The 22,863-nt window shown below is 39.5% G+C and overlaps 1 long non-coding RNA gene across 1 annotated transcript; it reads right to left on the minus strand.

Moving 5' to 3' along the window:
• Window positions 1–5,537: 5,537 nt before the first annotated feature.
• On the minus strand, window positions 5,538–11,385 carry LOC126991784 (uncharacterized). The gene is made up of 4 exons (XR_007745843.1): window positions 10,769–11,385; window positions 9,332–9,514; window positions 8,215–8,273; window positions 5,538–6,181 (listed from the first exon to the last, which is right to left on the minus strand). It is a non-coding gene; the product is annotated as an uncharacterized LOC126991784 (long non-coding RNA).
• Between the last annotated feature and the right edge of the window lie 11,478 nt (window positions 11,386–22,863).

Raw genomic sequence — 22,863 nt, forward strand, 5'->3', positions numbered from 1 at the left:
ACGCATACTGAATTAAAACAACAAATTATCCTAGGCTTTGCATTGAATTAAAACAAGAAATAACCCTAGGCTTTGTACTGAATTAAAGCAAAAAATAACCCTAGGCTTTGTACTGAATTAAAGCAGAAAATAACCCTATGCTTTGTACTGAATTAAAGCAAAAAATAATCCTAGGCTTTGTACTGAATTAAAGCAAAAAATAATCCTAGGCTTTGTACTGAATTAAAGCAAAAAATAACCCTAGGCTTTGTACTGAATTAAAGCAAAAAATAACCCTAGGCTTTGTACTGAATTAAAGCAAAAAATAACCCTAGGCTTTGTACTGAATTAAAGCAGAAAATAACCCTAGGCTTTGTACTGAATTAAAGCAAAAAATAATCCTAGGCTTTGCATTGAATTAAAACAAGAAATAACCCTAGGCTTTGTACTGAATTAAAGCAAAAAATAACCCTAGGCTTTGTACTGAATTAAAGCAAAAAATAACCCTAGGCTTTGTACTGAATTAAAGCAAAAAATAACCCTAGGCTTTGTACTGAATTAAAGCAAAAAATAACCCTAGGCTTTGTACTGAATTAAAGCAAAAAAGAATCCTAGGCTTTTTACTGAATTAAACCAAGAAATAATCCTAGGCTTTGTACTGAATTAAAGCAAAAAATAACCCTAGGCTTTGTACTGAATTAAAGCAAAAAATAATCCTAGGCTTTGTACTGAATTAAAACAAGAAATAAGCCTAGGCTTTGTACTGAATTAAAACAAGAAATAACCCTAGGCTTTGTACTGAATTAAAGCAAAAAATAATCCTAGGCTTTGTACTGAATTAAAGCAAAAAATAATCCTAGGCTTTGTACTGAATTAAAGCAAAAAATAATCCTAGGCTTTGTACTGAATTAAAGCAAAAAATAACCCTAGGCTTTGTACTGAATTAAAACAAAAAATAACCCTAGGCTTTGTACTGAATTAAATCAAAAAATAATCCTAGGCTTTGTACTGAATTAAAGCAATAAATAATCCTAGGCTTTGTACTGAATTAAAGCAATAAATAATCCTAGGCTTTGTACTGAATTAAAGCAAAAAATAATCCTAGGCTTTGTACTGAATTAAAGCAAAAAATAATCCTAGGCTTTGTACTGAATTAAAGCAAAAAATAATCCTAGGCTTTGTACTGAATTAAAGCAAAAAATAATCCTAGGCTTTGTACTGAATTAAAGCAAAAAATAATCCTAGGCTTTGTACTGAATTAAAGCAAAAAATAATCCTAGGCTTTGTACTGAATTAAAGCAAGAAATAACCCTAGGCTTTGTACTGAATTAAAGCAAAAAATAATCCTAGGCTTTGTACTGAATTAAAACAAGAAATAAGCCTAGGCTTTGTACTGAATTAAAACAAGAAATAAGCCTAGGCTTTGTACTGAATTAAAACAAGAAATAACCCTAGGTTAGTACTTATTTAAAGTAACTTGTCGGCTTCTTCACCATAAGATCTAACTTTAACTGCTAGTCTGTTTGCTAAAAGTACATATGTATTTCTTGGCCTCTCAAGATTGACAGCTTGGGCATTTTGCATTGTTAGCCTATGAACTGCAATGTCTTTTCTGATACCATTCATGAAAGACCACATTGTTGGATGAGAGCACATAAAAAGTGACTTGAGCGAATTATGAAACCCTTCCGTGCAATCATACATTATATTTTTATTTATTTATTTTATTTTTTTTACTTTTTTATTTTAGTTTTTTTTTCTTTTTCTAGCTTATAACAGTTTTTATATTTCCTTTTCTTGTTTTATTTATTTTTATTTATTACTTTTTGTGAAATATTTTTCACTTTGTGTTTGTAAATGAAGTGTGACCATTTTAATGTAGGTTTCCGAAGGAAATAAAAATACAGTTGAGTCACAACAAATTCTGCTGAACTCGCACATATTTTATGGAATAAAAAATACTCTGAATTGTGAGTAAACTAATTATATTCAGATCGAAGAAAAATAAAGTTGAAGAAATATAAATAAAATGCAGTATAACGTTTGGTTACTCTATGGTAACAAGGTAAGTACTGTATATAGTTGCACAGCACTAAATATTATTTTCTACCCAACAACTTGCATGTGGGCAATTGCTCTCAAATATCGTAACTTGTCGGCTTCTTCACCATAAGATCTAACTTTAACTGCTAGTCTGTTTGCTAAAAGTACATATCTATTTCTTGGCCTCTCAAGATTGACAGCTTGGGCATTTTGCATTGTTAACCTATGAACTGCAATGTCTTTTCTGATACCATTCATGAAAGACCACATTGTTGGATGAGAGCACATAAAAAGTGACTTGAGCGAATTATGAAACCCTTCCGTGCAATTAGTGGTTTTTGGTGCACATATTTGGGCATCCTCGTAATGATTCCATAGCTGTGGTTCAAATCTTGGGTTTTGCCCTTCCTCCTACTCGAGGTCCACGTACGTATGTAGATTCAAAATATGCAATTAGGTCATTGCATTCAGCCTCATCTGGAAAAGCAGCTCCCAACTCTTCAAAGACCTCAGGTACTTCATAAATTGGTACAAAAGCAAGTGCTGGAAGGGACTTGACAGTCATTGCAAAATCACGGTCTGTTTCATACCTGACCTTCAATCCCAATTCATTTACCTTTCTTATCACAGACTGATTTAAATGAAAGAAACATCCAGATACTCTTGCTAGAGGAAACTCATTTTTGAAAGCATTTATTGCCGCCAACTCAAAATCAAGTAAGATAGTAGAAGGGTTGAGACCTGGATGCAACATTTTAAAATTTCAATCATACGTGTGTATGTTTCAGCTGTTTTGTTTGGCAAGAGAAAATATATACAAGGGGGATAGGAGTTTCCTATCTTGGCGTGAATAGTATACAACTGAAAGAAAATCAATGGGTAGTCTCAAATGTTCCATCCCCAATCCATAACTCACTCTGAAGGCAATTTACCAAATCATGTCTCCCAAAGGCTAACATTCTTTGAGGATCATCGACTCCAGAATCATACATGACAATGTCTGCATAATCATTAGGTATCTCAAAGTTTCGAGACTGAGGTGGTTGGATGTCCTCCTCTTTTTGGCGTGTTCGTCTAATACGTCGTTCAATGGCAGATTTAACTGGCATTCTTGCCAAGACATCATCGTTTAAGGGAACGAGATGGTCGGCGAGAATTGTCCTTGTGGTGGCACGAGTGTTTTTTGCATCTTGTTTCATTTTTGCAAGGGCAACATGAACGTCAGTTTGAATAGAGTCTCCAGAATGGGTGTGGTCAGAGGGTTCTTTTATAATATTTGAGCCCTTCGTTATTATTGATGATTTACATTTGAAAGTCTTATATTTCCTGCACCTCCAATACTTTTTTCAGCATCCATCCAAGGCTCTTTTGTCCGAAGAATATACTCAAAACCATGATGCACTAGCAATTCTCCACCTCTCAAGGACTGTGAAATATCTAGAGCCATTTCACATAAAATTATTTGAAGATATACAGTATTATAACTACAAAAAAAGTACGGTTAACTGAGTAGGTGCAACGTGAGAAAGCACCCACTCTCAGTGAAGTCCAAAGAGACTATATACGAAGAGATAGTGGTATGTAGTAATTCCTCGGGCGTGCGGAAGTAGCGCCATCTATTGCAGCCCACCAAAAACGTCACTTTTCAGGGGTAGCTTAACTATTTTTGAAGTACCTGCCACAGCACCCTATCCAGCCTTCACTTATTTTTTTTCATTGTAAAATGATTTACTAATGGGGTAAAGAAAAATATATTCGTTCTTATGTTTTATTAGGTATGATCTACACTATATCAATTTTTTTTTTAGGAAAAATATGATGTTGAAAGCATTTTTATATATATATATATATATATATATATATATATATATATATATATATATATATATATATATATATATATATATATATATATATGTGTGTGTGTGTGTGTGTGTGTGTGTAGCAAACATATCCAGTGCTTTAAATACAAGCAAAGCATACAACATTCTATGCATGCTAAATTACTATAATGCCATTGCAACTGTGGTAACCCGGATGTCACACTGGTCCTGTGTCCCAGGGTAATGGGTTCCCTAACACCACAGGCTCATGGGCTAATGTTACAGAGATGAGCACCGAGGCCATGTGCTGCTACAGCGTATGCCCCCAGCCTTACCTTACCTTTTGCAAAATGCTCTTAGCTGAGTAAAAATATCATACTGTACAAGTGCCAGATAATGGCAAGCATTGCATACTGCTTGACAGGGCAGAGAACGAAAGCTTCTAAGCATTACAACTGAAATAAACAATGGGAGACACTCAAAGCTTGTTAACTGAACATGACCCAATTTATAACAGGCAAAACCAACAATGGTGCGTTATATACAATGAAAACTGTATAAAAATGTTGCAAGGCACATCAATATCAGAGCAAAGCATCATAAAACATGCTGAAATACATGATGGAGGACATTAAGAAGGTAACACATGAGTTGTCTTAAATGGAATGCAATAACTTGGTGGTCCTGGGAGACAGGCGAGCCTGGAGGTGAAAATGGAATGTAGGACACGGTATGATCTCACAAGCTCTGACCTTGGTGTTAGGGTCATGAAGATATTAAGCTCAGCAGGCACAGCTATACAGCGGAGGCACATATGATAAAAGCAAATGAGACAAAATAAGGCAACTCATAGTGTAAGAAAATAGCAGGAAAGTTATGCTGCAGTATGTGACACACCAAATTACAGGGCAGAGAGTGATATGTATTTCATAGGCTACATCAGTAAACATGTAGCATTTATTGCAGGAAGCACACATTAAAGTTGGATGTAATAAAATATATGTTTTTAGCACACATTAAAGTTGGATGTAATAAAATATGTTTTTAGCACACATTAAAGTTGGATGTAATAAAATCATTTGATATGAAACTCCTTGAACTGGCCAACCAAACAAACCACTCTCTGTCCACAGCCAATACCCCTTTCAAAAAAGCATTATTTTTCACAAGGTTTATGAGGCATTAGTCAAGAATATCAACTGCCATTACATTTTGTAAATCATACCTATGTGATTATGTATATCATATAAAGCAGAAAAAAATTTGCAAGCTGTAATACAAACAAGATTACTCCTGGAAGCCACATTAATGATGCCAGACACGTGATGATAGACACTTAGTGTGATGAAATTACATGCTGTATTTCACATTATGAAACCAAGCCAAGTGTCACTGCAGGACATATTAGGTAAGGCAGACACCAAAAGCTTGCTACCTGAACAAGATTAAATATAACAGGCAAAATCCACAATAAAGTATTGCATACTGTTGGGTAGGGAAGAGAACAAATGCTTCCAAGCATTACACCTGAAATAAACAATGGCAGATATTCAAAGCTTGCGAGCTGAACAAGATCTGATTTATAATAGGCAAAACCAACAATGGTGCATTACATGCGATATCTGGCAGGGGATTCCTTGCATTACAATTGGAAAGTGGCAGACACCTAAAGCTTTTTAACTGAACAAGATCTGATTTATAACAGGCAAAACCAACAATGGTGCATTACGTGTGATATCTAGCAGGGAAGATAAATGATTCCTTGCATTACAACTGGAAAGTGGCAGACACCCAAAGCTTGTTAATTGAACAAGATCTGATTTATAACAAGCAAGCCCAACAATGGTGCATTACTTGCAATATTTGGCAAAGTATATGGAAAAAAATTCTTGGCGTAACAAGAGTAATACTAAATAATGGCAAATCCCACGAAGTTTCTCTTCTTTTGACAAAGCCTGTGCTCTTTGCTGCAGGGCTGTCAGAGTCTGTTTGCTCTAGCCAACATGTACTGAAATACCCCTGAGTCATGAGTGAAGTGTTGAAACTGAAGACAAGTGAAATACTGTGCTCAGAAATCTATTAGCATTTGGACTTTGATAGTATAAGGCCAGAGCAAACCTCCTCTCTTGTAACCCATATCTCCTACTAGGCTTAGATCTTGGCATCTTGCAGCATGTTGAACCTGACCTCAGAAAAAATCCATCCCTATTGGATATAAAATATTGCTGGCTCTGGGCAAAAACTGCCCAGGATTTGTAACAGCCTGGGCTTTGAGCTGCCTTGCCTCCCGGTGCAGACGACAGACTGTTGTGTGGAGCAATTTTCACTTTTCATGTCTGAAAATACATGAAAAAATATTTAATCACAATTAATCACAATTCTAAATAATATAATATGTGCATGTCCTATCCATTCCTACGCCGATGATTCCACTCTGCATTATTCAACTTCTTTTAATAGAAGACCCACCCTTCAGGAACTTAACGACTCAAGGCTGGAGGCTGCAGAACGCTTAGCCTCAGACCTTACTATTATTTCCGATTGGGGCAAGAAGAACCTGGTGTCCTTCAACGCCTCAAAAACACAGTTTCTCCACCTATCCACTCGACACAATCTTCCAAACAACTATCCCCTATTCTTTGACAACACCCAGCTATCACCTTCCTCAACACTAAACATCCTCGGTCTATCCTTAACTCAAAATCTCAACTGGAAACTTCATATCTCATCTCTTACTAAATCAGCTTCCTCGAGGCTGGGCGTTCTGTACCGTCTCCGCCAGTTCTTCTCCCCTGCACAGTTGCTGTCCATATACAGGGGCCTTGTCCGCCCTCGTATGGAGTATGCATCTCATGTGTGTGGGGGCTCCACTCACACAGCTCTTCTGGACAGAGTGGAGGCAAAGGCTCTTCGTCTCATCAGCTCTCCTCCTCATACTGATAGTCTTCTACCTCTTAAATTCCGCCGCAATGTTGCCTCTCTTTCTATCTTCTATCGATATTTCCACGCTGACTGCTCTTCTGAACTTGCTAACTGCATGCCTCCCCCCCTCCCGCGGCCCCGCTGCACTCGACTTTCTACTCATGCTCATCCCTATACTGTCCAAACCCCTTATGCAAGAGTTAACCAGCATCTTCACTCTTTCATCCCTCACGCTGGTAAACTCTGGAACAATCTTCCTTCATCTGTATTTCCTCCTGCCTACGACTTGAACTCTTTCAAGAGGAGGGTATCAGGACACCTCTCCTCCCGAAACTGACTTATCTTTCGGCCACCTCTTTGGATTCTTTTTAGGAGCAGCGAGTAGCGGGCTTTTTTTTTTATTAATGTTTACTTTTTTGTGCCCTTGAGCTGTCTCCTTTGCTGTAAAAAAAAAAAAAAAAAAAAAAAATGTAATTGCATTATTTTCAGTGCTATAAGGACAGTGAATCTAAGCATTGACATTATGTCTGCACGCCAGCATCGATGGAAGGCTTCACTTAGATTGCCTGACAAGAGTAATATTTTCAGGAGAGATGGGGGAGAGGATACAACTGGAGACTCTTGACAGATATAATGTCAAGATCTACAAGCACCCATTTACCATATATATCTTTGATGTTCAGTCCATACTAAAACATTTGTCAATGTGTTGCCACACTAAAAATATAAAAATTCCCTGTTTCTGCAATGTTAGTCATACCTAAGCCCTGCTAAACCATCCAAGTGAATCAAGAATGAGTTCTGGGCGGCAGCATGAGCCAATACTAAATGGCACCACTATAAAAAAAAAAGCCTGCATCATGACGGGCCTGGGCCGACCGCCAGGCGCCTGAAGAAAACCTACCGGCGCTATAGGCAGGTGGAAAAAAATAAATAAATAAATAAAAAAATAATAATAAAAAAAAAAAAAGGATCACATCAGAAGAATGGACAAAGGTTTGTTAGTGGCACTTCAAGGTTATGCTACCTCTTCAAAGATTGGCCAGTGATGGTTTAAAGTGGAACAGAATAAACAAGAAACAGGTAGATATCTGTGGACACTACTGTTACTATCAAATGCCAGCAGCCTATGGCAAAATTTGAACCTATGCTATCAAAAACATAAGACCCATATGCTGATCACTCGACTAATCGTAACGGTACTACACCCATAGAAACATAATAAAGAGTTTAAATATATCATTCAAAATTTCAACCTTTTTGCATACTTTTTTTTTGAGATATGAAGCCTACTGGTGTAACAGTTGAATATTGAACTCAATTTGTATGCAGAGATGTGAGGTATGTTATTAAGCAGTAATGTTTCCAACACATTAGTTGTGATTAAAGCAACACGGAATAGTAACTAAAGAGGATAAATTATCACTGAGAACAAGAGGTTCCTTACTATGTTGTGGTGAGCTTGATGGCCGAGTCGAGTTTCCTCCAACCCCATCAAGTTCACACCTGTTGAGAGGCAATTTTTTAATCAAAGTGAAAAATGGATGCAAATGGTCACTAAAACTAGTTATTATACTTGGTGTCACAAATTTGGGCAAAGAATTTAGGGAAGGACTCCTGGACTTGGCGTCACTGATGAGGTAAATGATCTCGTGCACTCATTGGGCTATAATATATACATTGTTATAATGTGTATTATTGTCTTGTTACTAAATATTACCTACTGATAATGGAAATACATGTCAGGATTAATCATCAAATACAAGGAAAAAAGAATCATGTATGGAAATTGTGAACTTTTAAGTTCATGTAACAAACAAAGTTTATTATACACAAAAAGGTTGGATACTTCAGATGTAAAAGATTTTTGGATATAACATCACCCCCTTCCTCCATATTGGTTCTTTAAAGCAAGGGTTGACTACAGCCGATTATTATTTGCGGCAGGTTACACGACACTTTTTTTAGTGCAAACCATCTGGAAATCAATGATCATTATAAGGAATACTTCTCATGAGTAGCTACTAAAACTTGACAACCTAGAAGGATGCACCATCAGACTGTAAAGGATAGATATATTATAAGACATAGCTACATTGGTGGATCCAAAGGGGGGCCCAGGCCCCCCCATGGTCCTGAGTGATACAGGAAAACTAGCTCAAAAGCGCGCTGCGGCTAAAACAATGCTTTGGCACAAAGTCCAGGCCGTTATACCCATTGATTTAGGTCACTCCACCAGTTTTTCAAGACCAGGACTGCCTAGAATGGCTAATCGGTAATGCTAATGCTCCTTCCACCCGCAAAAAGTCTGACGTCCTCCCAAAAACTCATTTCCTGGATCTACACCCAAAGACATACCGTAACATGGTTAAAAAAAAAATGTTAAGACAATCAATATCCAATCATTTCAGGATACATAAATCAGCATCCATATGAAGGAATTCTACAACTTAAAAGTGATGTTGAGCAGGGCATGTGTTAAGTGACTTGCACAGTCTATTTTGTGAAGTCATAATTAGATTAATAACACAACAATCAACAAACACTAGGTGAAGTATTCATACCAAAATCAGTACATGGAGCTGGTGCACTGCAATGGGAAGCACATTCCTGCAGCTCACCAAGAGGGTTGAATGATGCCATGTACTTCAGGGGGGGTGGCTAAATGTCTTCACCCTTGGCCTCTTTCTTGGCCTCTCCTCCTTCAGCTGCCACATTCTCTTGAATGATATCGGATGTGTTCGGATCTGTTGGGATGTGGTTGTGTTAGATGTGGAATAACATACGACAGTGGAACATGGAAGGAAAGAGTATGTCCACACGATAAAATACAGAGATGAGGATTGCACTGCATTAGTTGAGTGATTACAAGATGTAAATTGAAATTCTTTGGATACTGAAAGGATGTACGGGGATAACTGGGTGAGAAGGGAGAGAGATGCAGATTTTTGTTATATAGCTAGATACACCAATGAAGACTTAGGACATACACATTCAGAAAGACCACAATTTTGGCTGCTAGACAGAAAAACACTAGATGTCAAAGTGCCAGGACATTGAAGGAAGTAATAATAAGAAAAGCAATAATAATTAATGAGTATAAATATATTTCTGATATTTTTGTTTATCTTAATGCTAGTATTGGAATTTTCAAACACTAAGAATATAGTAAATAAATATTGATAAATTAATTAAAATAAATACATTAATTGTACTAATACTACCACTAACAATATTAACAGTACAGCATCTAATAGACTGAGCAATAAACTGAGTCTGATATGTAACCATAATTAAACTGTCTCTGTCTGAGTGTTATGTGAAGCTTGCTCCATGCACCATGATAGGAATGGCATAGATGCATGCAGGTTGCTGAGATGCTTACAGTCACCAGCCACTTGTAGATATGGCACCAAAATGTGTTGGAAGCATTGGCGGCCAACTTCCATTCATTTAACTATTATTTTCTTTAAACAAAGGAGACAGCTCAAGAGCAACAAAGCGTACTAGAAAAAAAAGCCCCACAACTCGCCACTCCCAAACAAAAGTAGAGTCTTGATACACTCTTCTTGAAGGTCAGATTATAGGCAGGAGGAAATGCGGACAATGGAAGGCTGTTCCAGAGTTTATCAGTGTAAGGGATGAGAGTGGAGATGCTGGTTAACTTTTGCATAAGATGTTTGGCAAGATAGAACATGCAGTTATTGACTTAAATTAGAAAAGTATAGATTTAGGAGGGAAATGGGCAGGCATTGGTTTAGTAATAGGGTGGTGGGGGAATGGAATAGATTCAGCAATCATATAGTGAGTGCAGGGACGATAGCTTGTTTTAAGAGTAGACTGGATAGCTACATGGACGAGGCTGACAGGTGGTAATGGGGAAGAATCTGGAGCTGCCGTGTGTAGGCCATTCGGCATGCAGTTAGCAAGTTCAGAACAACTGTCAGCGTGAAAATGATTAGAATTTCCACATTATCATTATTTATATATATATCACTTACCCCGGCTGGCATCCTTCCGTAATAAATGTAGCTTCACACCAGGCTGTGTCCTCTTTATCACCACAAAGGGACATGATTTGAGGCTCCGGCTGGTAAACGTGGCGGCCGCGGCGGTGTTATGATTTTTGAACGAGGCAGCGTTGCAATCGGAGCAGAGAAAGATATTGATGCGAATAGCGGTATAATAAACAGTATAAGTTAGACCGAGATAATTATATTCACCCACTTCCCCCTACAAACCAATGACTCAATGTATATATATCATCATTACTGATGGGAGTCAGCGTGCGTGCTAAAACAATGAGTTTGGAAGAAAAAACATGATCACATAGTTTTAAAGTACGGCAGTAGGGCTACAATTCCTTGGGTCATTCCAGTATGTATACAGAAAGGTTAAACACAAAACACATCTAACCACACATGCAGAGAAAATAATATAATTGCGGTATAATAATATAACAATAATAGCATTACTCATGACATGCAGTCAGGCTATATCTACCTAGTAAATATATACAGTATATATAGTTCCTACTGTTCATTTTAATATTTATCTACCTTTATTTTTTTATTTAAAATGGGAAATAACCAGACTGAAGAAAAAAAGTAGCAACATTTGCTGCTTGATCCCATGTAGCAATACTGCTGATTGGTTCTAGGGGTTGGGGGTGGGTCTGGAGGGGGGGAAGCGTCTGAATGTAAACAAAGCTGCTCCTGCTCCATCTGTTGCAACCGACATACACCAACACCCGCCCACGGTCTCCCATAGAGGCCCCCTCTCCTGTTCTATAGTCTCCTTGGTGAAGTCTAACCCCCTACTGGGCCTGGTGGGCGGCGCCGCGGCGGGCCACTGGCGGCGCCCTGGGGCCGCAGGCAGGATTGCCAGACGCGTGTGTTAAAAAAATTGGCACACTCTTCCCGAAAAAAAGGTTCAGATGGTCCCTTAAACGATGATGTCTTGGCAAGAATGCCAGTTAAATCTGCCATTGAACGACGTATTAGACGAACACGCCAAAAAGAGGAGAACATCCAACCACCTCCTCAGTCTCGAAACTTTGAGATACCTAATGATTATGCAGACATTGTCATGTATGATTGCACGGAAGGGTTTCATAATTCGCTCAAGTCACTTTTTATGTGCTCTCATCCAACAATGTGGTCTTTCATGAATGGTATCAGAAAAGACATTGCAGTTCATAGGCTAACAATGCAAAATGCCCAAGCTGTCAATCTTGAGAGGCCAAGAAATACATATGTACTTTTAGCAAACAGACTAGCAGTTAAAGTTAGATCTTATGGTGAAGAAGCCGACAAGTTACTTTAATTAAGTACAAACCTAGGGTTATTTCTTGTTTTAATTCAGTACAAAGCCTAGGCTTATTTCTTGTTTTAATTCAGTACAAAGCCTAGGCTTATTTCTTGTTTTAATTCAATACAAAGCCTAGGATTATTTTTTGCTTTAATTCAGTACAAAGCCTAGGGTTATTTCTTGCTTTAATTCAGTACAAAGCCTAGGGTTATTTTTTGTTTTAATTCAGTACAAAGCCTAGGCTTATTTCTTGTTTTAATTCAATACAAAGCCTAGGATTATTTTTTGCTTTAATTCAGTACAAAGCCTAGGGTTATTTCTTGCTTTAATTCAGTACAAAGCCTAGGGTTATTTTTTGTTTTAATTCAATACAAAGCCTAGGGTTATTTTTTGCTTTAATTCAGTACAAAGCCTAGGGTTATTTCTTGCTTTAATTCAGTACAAAGCCTAGGGTTATTTTTTGTTTTAATTCAATACAAAGCCTAGGGTTATTTCTTGCTTTAATTCAGTACAAAGCCTAGGGTTATTTTTTGCTTTAATTCAGTACAAAGCCTAGGGTTATTTTTTGCTTTAATTCAGTACAAAGCCTAGGGTTATTTTTTGCTTTAATTCAGTACAAAGCCTAGGATTATTTTTTGCTTTAATTCAGTACAAAGCCTAGGGTTATTTTTTGCTTTAATTCAATACAAAGCCTAGGGTTATTTTTTGCTTTAATTCAGTACAAAGCCTAGGGTTATTTTTTGCTTTAATTCAGTACAAAGCCTAGGGTTATTTCTTGTTTTAATTCAATGCAAAGCCTAGGATAATTTGTTGTTTTAATTCAGTATGCGTGGTTTAAGCTGGTACTGCATTTTATTTATATTTCTTCAACTTTATTTTTCTTCAAGATCTGAATATAATTAGTTTACTTACAATTCAGAGTATTTTTTATTCCATAAAATATGTGCGAGTTCAGCAGAATTTGTTGTGACTCAACTGTATTTTTATTTCCTTCGGAAACCTACATTAAAATGGTCACACTTCATTTACAAACACAAAGTGAAAAATATTTCACAAAAAGTAATAAATAAAAATAAATAAAACAAGAAAAGGAAATATAAAAACTGTTATAAGCTAGGAAAATAAAAAAAAACTAAAAGAAAAAAGTAAAAAAAAAAAATATATATATATATATATATATATATATATATATATATATATATATATATATATATATATATAATATAAAACTAAAAAAAAAAAAAGGTCCGCGACAGCATCCCGACTCCACGTGTCGCAGGACTGGGACCAGCTCAAAATAAAAATGGCTTTGCATAAGCGCGTGGTTTAAGCTGGTGCAGGGAGGATGCTAACATAAACGAGTTACACCTGTAATGAAAGGGTTACACAACGGAGCACAGTACCATCGGCCTTCGAAAAAGGGTTAAATTGTATTACACGGTCACTGGCTGAAATAGTACAAATTCAGTACAAATCCTAGGATTATTTCCTGCTTTAATTAAGTACAAACCTAGGGTTATTTCTTGTTTTAATTCAGTACAAAGCCTAGGCTTATTTCTTGTTTTAATTCAATACAAAGCCTAGGATTATTTTTTGCTTTAATTCAGTACAAAGCCTAGGGTTATTTTTTGCTTTAATTCAGTACAAAGCCTAGGGTTATTTCTTGTTTTAATTCAATGCAAAGCCTAGGATAATTTGTTGTTTTAATTCAGTATGCGTGGTTTAAGCTGGTGCAGGAGGATGCTAACATAAACGAGTTACACCTGTAATGAAAGGGTTACACAACGGAGTACAGTACCATCGGCCTTCGAAAAAGGGTTAAATTGTATTACACGGTCACTGGCTGAAATAGTACTGGTTCAAGTACTACTGGTTCAGTTTGCACTGGTTCAAGTTGCACTGGTTCAGATGACCACTGGTTCAGATGGTCACTGGTTGAATTAGTACTGGTTCAAGTAGTAGTACTGGTTCAGTTTGCACTGGTTCAAGTAGCACTGGTTCAGATGACCACTGGTTCAGATGGTCACTGGTTGAATTAGTACTGGTTCAAGTAGTAGTACTGGTTCAGTTTGCACTGGTTCAAGTAGCACTGGTTCAGATGACCACTGGTTCAGATGGTCACTGGTTGAAATAGTACTGGTTCAAGTAGTACTGGTTCAGTTTACACTGGTTCAGATGGTTACTGGTTCAAATGACCACTGGTTCAAATGACCACTGGTTCACTTGACAACTGGTTCAGTTGACCACTGGTTCAGTTGACCACTGGTTCAGTTGACCACTGGTTCAGTTGGCACTGGTGCATGTGGTACTGGTGCAAGTGGCACTGGTTCAGTTGACCGGCAACCCCTCAGAAACCTGTGTTTCGGTGAGGAAGAGAAGGTGAGGTTTAGAGGAGGAGAGATGGTGTTCCACAGAATGAAAATTAGAGCGAAGACCGCGAATGTTGCAGAAATTGATAAGGAGGAGGTTCGAGGAGTTATCAAGACACCTCTCAAGTCGGCAACCAGAAGGGGAGTCCTCCCTGGGGGAATTTATGGTCCTCACCCCAGGAGGGGACTCCGAGGCGGTGTTTTCGTTAGCCATTTTGAATTAAGAATTTTGGGAAAAGGTGTGTGTGATGTGTGAGTGTAGTGTGGTGTAGAAAGAGAGAGGAACTGTCTTTTGAGAGCATGCTGAACTGCTCTCTGGTGTTGATGAGACATAAGGGAAACGGTTAGTGAGGACATGGGAAGGGTCTTTGAAGGACTTCAGCACCCTCCTCGCTTCCCATATATCCCCACCGGGAGTAGCTCACGCCCGTTCGGTAGTGTCTTCCTACCTACTCCTGCGAGAAGCTCGCTCCTAATTATTTTAGAAACTCCGCTGCTTGCCGCTTTTATGTTAGCGACCGTAAGTACAACGATTTGAAAATGAAATATGACATTTTAGAAAAAAAAACACGAATCCCTGAAGGAGTTTGTTGCGGCCAACATAGTTGTGCCACAGACTAGCGACAATGCCCCTTCTTTGCCAAACCCGACCGTACCGACTTATGCCCAAGTCACGAGAAATCCGAGTACCGAAGCACCTGATGACGGTTTCATTCCTGTAAGGAATGAAGCCAGGCCTTATACGCCAAGAAAAATGTTGGAATTCACGACCTTCAATCGATTTGATATTTTAAAGGAGAAAGTTTAAGAGTAACACGGAACCCGGTTGATTGGCGATTCGATGATCAGAGATCAGTTAACTGAATTTTGCGGTCGTGCTTCATTTGAGAAACGTAAGCGCATGTGTTTCCCCGGTAAAGGTGTAGATGGCATCACTGCGGCGCGCGACGATATTATGACCGGCTCAGACCAAAATTCACTGTTCGTCATTCATGTCGAAACGAACGACGTAAAGGTCAATCGTTCAGAAGAGTTAATGGAAAAGTATCAAAGACTGATCCGACAATTCAAGGAAAGAACAAACAACATAATGATATCTGGTATCCTCCCGCGGATGAGAGAAAGTAACGCTTTTTACAACAAAGCCTTCAATACTAACAACCGGCTTAAGTCATTATATGCTCAAGAAAATGTCGAGTTTGTAAACTTTTGGAATAACTTCTATGGTGCAAATGACTTGTACGAACGCGATGGTGTGCACCTAAATCCCGTTGGGGCGGCTAGACTTGGAAGACTCCTTAGTGAGCAGGTGTCACCTTTCAGAAAAAAAAAAAAAGATCCCCGACAGAGACGCCACGTAAACAATCAAAGGACCACCAATCAATTACACCATGACCATATAAACGCGAGTTACGTAAACGTCCGCAGCATTCGAAATACATTCATAGACCTGGAAGAGCTTGCTGCAAAGGAAAACTTCTACATTATCACCGTCGCGGAGTCATGGTTGAATACAAATAACAGAGATCTTATTGCGGAATAAAACTTACCCGGCTCCTCAATTTTTCTTTGCGACAGATAAAACAGAGTTGGTGGTGGCGTCATCTTATATATTCGTGCTGGTTTAAATCCACGTGTTATCAATGTAGAAAGAATGAATAATATAGACACCGTTTTCGTAGAAATTAAAAACCGTTTAAGTAAACTAGTTTTGGCACTGTGTATAGACCTCCAAACCAAGCAATGGAAATAGACAGAAAACTGTTCGAACAAATTTCTAACATATGCAATCAATTTGAAGCTGTAATTACCAGTAAGGAGTTGGGGAGACACGTTAAATATACACTCAGGTCATGATCTATACAGTAATTTATTAGAAAGTGCGCTTTATCAACAAGTGCATAAAGCAACTCGCGAAAATAACATCCTCGATCTAGTTCTCCAACAAAAGATAGCCTAGTTAAGGATCTCAATGTTGGTACAAAATTTAGCGACAGCGATCATCGCAGGATTTCGTTTAAAATAAAAAATCAAAGAGGACATGAAAACGAGTGAAGAAAAAATACCTGATTACCGACGTGCCGATTTTGACAAACTAAGAAATTTGCTAGTGAATGGAGACTGGAGCAAAATTTCTGCAGCCTCAGATATAAATAAAGCTTGGGAAACATTCACAGAAACTTTAAGTAGTGCCGTGAATCTATGCGTACCATTCCGTAAAAGACGACCAACAGCCAACTGGAAGCCTAAGTGGCGGAACAATCAACTCAAACGCCAAATTGAGAATAAAAATCGAGCGCGTCGCAAATACTTGATTACAAATAATGAAACAGATAAAATTGAATTCCAGAGATTGCGCCGAGAAACAAAAAGAATCATCCGTCTCAATAAAAGAAACCTAGAGCTTCGTATTGCAAGCGCCAGCAAAACAAATCCTAAAGATTTTTTTGTCTACGTAAGAAATAAAAAAAGCTCTCACCCTCAGTATTGGCCCAATAGCAATTGTAAATGGCGAATCCACGAATGATGATAAAGAAATCGCTAACATATTGAATGAATTTTTTGCCTCTGATTTTACAGAAGAAATTTTATCCGAAAGGCAACCTGAATCCCCAAGATATATTGATGACACATCCTTGAGTGGTATTAGCGACATTGTAGAAAGTGATATAGTACAACTTATCCATAATATTAAAGTAAACAAAACGCCCGGCTCAGATAAAATATCCCCACGTGTTCTTTAAGAGGCAAAACATCAGATCAGCAAGCAAGTATAATTGGTAATATTCATAAGTGGCTCAAAGACTGGCTTACCGACCATAAACAGAGAGTTGTTATGAATGGAATATCATCTGAATGGCGAGATGTCAAAAGCGGTGTTCCACAGGGGTCGGTGTTGGGACCTGTTCTGTTTTTAGTGTACGTAAATGACATTGACGAGGGGCTATCGTGTAAAATATCAAAATTTGCAGACGACACAAAAATAGCCAGCAGAGTCACTACGACAATGGATAAAGAACACTTCCAAGCTGATCTCGAACGTTTAAGTAGTTGGGCACGAACATGGGAAATGAATTTCAATATTGAAAAGTGCAAGGTAATGCATATCGGAATCAACAACGATCGTATTCATTATCAAATTAACGGAGTGCGACTTTCTGAAGCCAGCAAAGAAAAAGATCTTGGAGTAATAATCTCGAACGATTTTAAACCGAGTCAACATTGCACAGAAGTAGTAAAAACTGCCAACAAACTGATCGGATTTATTGGTCGTACATTTGAACAAAAATCAGAAAAAGTAATATTGACACTCTAATTCGTTAGTTCGCCCACATCTTCAGTATTGCGTTCAGTTTTGGTCTCCCTATTACAGAGATTATATAGATAAACTCGAGAGGGTACAGCTTCAAGCTACATAAATGATCCATAGACTGCGAAACAAACCGTACGAAGACAGACTTAAAGATCGCCTTAAGCGACTTAATGGTCGCCAGTAGTGTGTGGCGTCCTACCAAGGAGGGGCGTTGGCGATGAATGGCTGTCCAGGGCGATAACAGTGAACAGTAGACTTGGTGAGCACTGTGAACGCAATGGGTGGCTGTTCGTCGACAATTGGGACCTCTTCTTTGGCAACGACACCCTCTACGCCCGTGACGGGATACACTTGACGTTCAAGGGTGTTGAGGCTCTCTCAGACTCCCTTGAGCGAGCACTTAGTACCCTGAGGAATTTTTTAGAATAGACGAGGGGGGGAGGATTAATGAGAGAGGACATCTAGCTCATGATACAACCAGGCAGCTTAGAAGTAATTATACGTAGGGGAGTAACAGAGGGCGGGCTAAGAATCTTCTATACTAACAGCAGGAACCTCAGAAACAAGATGGACTTACTAAGGGGTGAAGCTTGTTCAGAAAATTTTGACATAATAGCGATCACTGACACATGGATAGACACTGCCAATAGAAATCTTAGATCGGAATTTGAGATTGCAGGTTATCAGATGTTTCACAAAGACGGAAGGGGCAGAAAGGGAGGTGGAGCTGCGCTATAAGTTAAAGACTCACTTAAATGTTTAGTTAACCATTCAGTCAAAACTAACATGGATTCAGAATCAGTTTGGGTGGGCGTTTACAAAGGGAAAGAAAAACTAACTCTAGGAGTTCTGTACAGGCCACCCAACCTTAACAGGCAGGACACGAGTATATTACTACAGGAGATTGGCAGGGCGAGTAATTGTAGAAATGTCTGCGTAATGGGGGACTTTAATTATAGGAATATAGACTGGGAAGACCTAGTGGGTGACCTGGAAGCCGAGGATGTTCTTGAAGCTATACAAGATAACTTCCTTAAGCAGGTAGTTACTGAGCCTACCAGAGGATATAACATATTAGACATTGTTCTAACTAATAATGGAAACTTGCTACATGAGTTGGAGGTGGGCGGAGAGTTTAGAAATAGTGACCACAGAACGGTTCGTTTTAGCTTAGACTGGGCGGCATCCCGCGAACCAAACCCAGTGTTAGTGCCAGATTTTAGAAGAGCAAATTACGAGGGGCTTCGAAGACATCTTGAAGGGGTAAACTGGGATAATTTAGGGATTCATGAGGGTCAGAACTGTGGGTTGGAGAGCCAGGAGAACCAGGTACATATGTCTTACAATAATTTAGTTAGAGTAATAGTACAGGGGCAAGGACAGTATATACCACAGCGAACACTTAGAAGATAAAACAATGACCCTTAGTGGATGACTCGTGGACTAAAACACGAGATAGGTTTAAGAAGGGAGTTTATCAGAAAATTAAAAATAGTGAGACACATCTCAGGGGCCGGCATGTCAAACTATCTAGATTAGTGAAGAAAAACACCAGGATAGCAAAAAGGAATTATGAGATGAAAGTAGCAAATGAGGCGAAAAGTAATCCTAAGGGCTTCTTTCAGATGTATAGAACAAAAACAAGGGAGAAAATTGGACCGCTGAAAACAAACACAGGGGAGCTAGTGGAAAATTACGAAAATATGAGCACATTGCTGAGCGACTACTTCCTTTCAGTATTCACACAAGAGGATCGAACGACTATTCCGGAAAGGGTTCAGGAGTACGAGGGCGGGGATGGCGATAAATTGAGGGATATGATCACTACCAGGCAAGTAGTTCAGTATGAGAAAGATAAGCTTCAAAAGAATAAGTCGCCAGGTCCTGACGGGATATTTCCGAGGGTATTAAAGGAATTAGGTGATGTACTCAGTGACCCACTAGCCGACATCTCTAAGATGTAGGTAAATACTGTTTATGAGCCCAGCCTATGGAAAGTAGCTAATGTGACGCCGATATTAAAAAACGGGGACAGGTCAGCTGCTTCAAACTATCGCCCAATTAGCTTAACATCGGTTGTAGGCAAGATGCTGGAGTCCATAATAGCCAGGAACATTCGGGAGCATCTAGAGAAACATAGCTTAATTCACGACTCGCAGCATGGGTTCACAAAAGGTCGGTCATGCCTCACCAATCTCTTGTCCTTCTATAATAAAGTATTTGAGGCGGTAGACAGATATGAAAATTATGATGTAATCTATCTTGATTTTAGTAAAGCGTTTGACAAAGCTCCTCACCAACGACTGTTGCTTAAATTACAGGCTCACGGAATAGAGGGTAAAGTTTTGAAATGGGTCAAGGCGTGGCTTAGCGATAGGAAGCAAAGAGTGCAAATCAATGGTAAAAGATCTGACTGGGGATGTGTTACGAGTGGGGTCCCACAAGGTTCGGTATTAGGCCTACTTTTTTTGATTATTTATATCAATGACTTAGATACAGGAATTAGTAGTGATGTCAGTAAGTTTGCAGATGATACCAGGATCGGTAGAGTAATTGAGTCGGATCAGGACGCTAGTATTCTTCAGGATGAACTAAACAGATTGTATGACTGGGCGGATAAATGGCAGATGGAGTTCAATGTAAGGAAGTGCAGTATTCTTCTGAGTGTAGGTAGGAACAACCCCTCTCATAACTATTGCTTAAATGACACTCTCATAAGCAGGTCTGGGTGCGAGAGAGAGACTTAGTGGTCTTAGTGAGCCCTGATCTCCGTCCAAGGGCACAATGTATTCAAGCTAAAAATCGAGCAAATAGGGTACTGGGATTTATTTCAAGGAGCGTAAGCAACAGAAGCGCCGAAATCTTCCTTATAGCATTAGGTAGACCTCATCTTGACTATGCGGCTCAGTTCTGGTCACCTCACTATAGAATGGATATCAAAATGTTAGGATCGGTGAGAGATGACTAAGATGATTCAGGGGTTGAGAAACTTGCCATACGAGGAAAGACTCAACCAGTTAGGCTGCGTTTACACCAAGCGAGTCGCGTCGAGTCGAGTCACGTCAAGTCACTTGATGCGATTCATTTTGACGCATCTCCGTTTACACCGACTGCGTCAACCTGAGTCAAGTAAGTACTCAGTCACCCATTTGACCTCATGGAGAATGGATGAATATTCTCTTGCTGAAGTAACTGCTTTGCTCTGGCTTCGTCGTCGCAGACGGGAAAATAGAGCTCGAATTTGGATGCATCATCTGAGCACGAAGAGGCCAGATTTTGGAAGCTTCAGTCATTTATTCCCAGACCTGGTAAACTATCCAGAAAAATTCTACAACTTTTTAAGGATGACAAATGAAAATTTCAAGAAGCTGATTCTGTTGACTGGACCTTCCATTAGGAAAATCAGCACTAACTACAGGGAAGGGAAGGGAGGGAAAGAAAAGGGAAGGGAAAGAGACGGAACAGTAGGAAAAGCAATGAGAGAAATTAAATGGAAAACCAAAGACCGGGCTGAGGCGGGAGGGACCGCCGCTGCTCCTCCTCGCCCCCCTCTGGCCGCCACTCCTCTTCGTCCCCTCGCCACGGCCGCCGCGGCAGTGACGGCTGAGGCGGGAGGAACAGCCGCTGCTCCTCCTGGCCCCCCTCTGGCCGCCACTCTTCTTCAGCCGTCATCTGGCGATGAAGAATTTCCTCAAATCTTGCGAAATTCTTGCGTTTCTTGTTCTGGCGCGATGATGGCCTCCACCCACAGAGTTATATACTAGACTAAAACTAGAGGGTTCAACTCCAATCTCCCGCCACAGTGAGAGGTGAAGCCACTGCTCCTGCCTGTAACTCTGTGGTCGGCCGTCATAGGGTGACGGGTTGGCGACCTTTCCATGATTCCACATGATTACACTTAACCACTATTAGCTAGTCACCATTATGATATTTTGGAAAACTGAGCCCATCATCGTGTTGATGAGACATTGCTGCATATCATGATCACAAATTTATTGCACTTAGGTATACCTACATTAAAATAATGAGAAAAAATGATGGTAGTGTATAAACATTTTTGTTCACCTTTTTTGTTTCAACTCCTTGTCATTCATGTACTTTTTATTGCATTAGATTTTCGTTTACTTTCAAAATCAGCACATTTTTTCCGATTCAGATGGTATATGACATGTACCAATGTAACAAGAATCAGGAGGTAAAAAATGGACAAGAAAATAACAAGTCTATTTGACAGAGGATCGCCGAGGCGCTGGTAACTTGATAATATCAGTAGCAGACATAACTATGTGATATTAAATTTCTCTGTCTCGCCATCCGTCACCGTAAGATGGCCGCCAGTTGCTTCAAAATCCCGGCTCTGGGAACCCTCTTATGTATATAACTCTGTGCCTCCACCTGAACGAGGTTCAAGAAGTCCCCCCCCAGTTCTTGGCAAGAATGGGGGGTCGCACGCAAGCCGCGGCGGGGCTGGGTACGGCCGCTTTCTTGCTGGCCGCACCTCCTTAGGACTATGGCGATGACTATTTCTTGGACATCCTATATAGATAACCCCGCCAGGTAGGGGTGGATTTAGAGTTCACGAGGTTACTGTTGTGTTACTGCTGCACCACAGACCATTTTAAAGCATCACTGTAGGATAAGTAAGAACTTCCCGGTATGAAAACATCGTCATCATTAGAAACAAGCAAGTGAAACGATGCCATTTGTCAATATTTTGTAGAGAAAAAGGACGTTTAAGAAGCTCGGTCGCATGCAGTGAGGCAAAGCAGCTATGAAAATGTTTCTAATGAGCTGCAGATCTCGCAACTGTGACTAAATTAACGTGTGTTGCCCTTGATGGGTAACAAAATTAGAAATATTGTTGGTTCATCCAGTCATATGTGCAAGAAAGAGCTTTCTGGCGGATCATGGAAGGAAGGTGGGAAACGGCCTCAAAAACGGGGGTCGTTCTTCCTCGCAAGATATCACCAGATGACGCGTGAAATTCGTCCCCTCAGCACGGCCGTCGCGGCAGTGACGGCTCGGGCACTGGTCGTGGTGTTCGTCGTGGGAGCCGCCGACGCGTGGGCGACGGTCACCGACTCGCGACATCTGTTTCGCGGCA

The sequence above is a fragment of the Eriocheir sinensis genome, unplaced genomic scaffold, assembly GCF_024679095.1.
Source record: "Eriocheir sinensis breed Jianghai 21 unplaced genomic scaffold, ASM2467909v1 Scaffold34, whole genome shotgun sequence".
NCBI lineage: Eukaryota > Metazoa > Arthropoda > Malacostraca > Decapoda > Varunidae > Eriocheir > Eriocheir sinensis.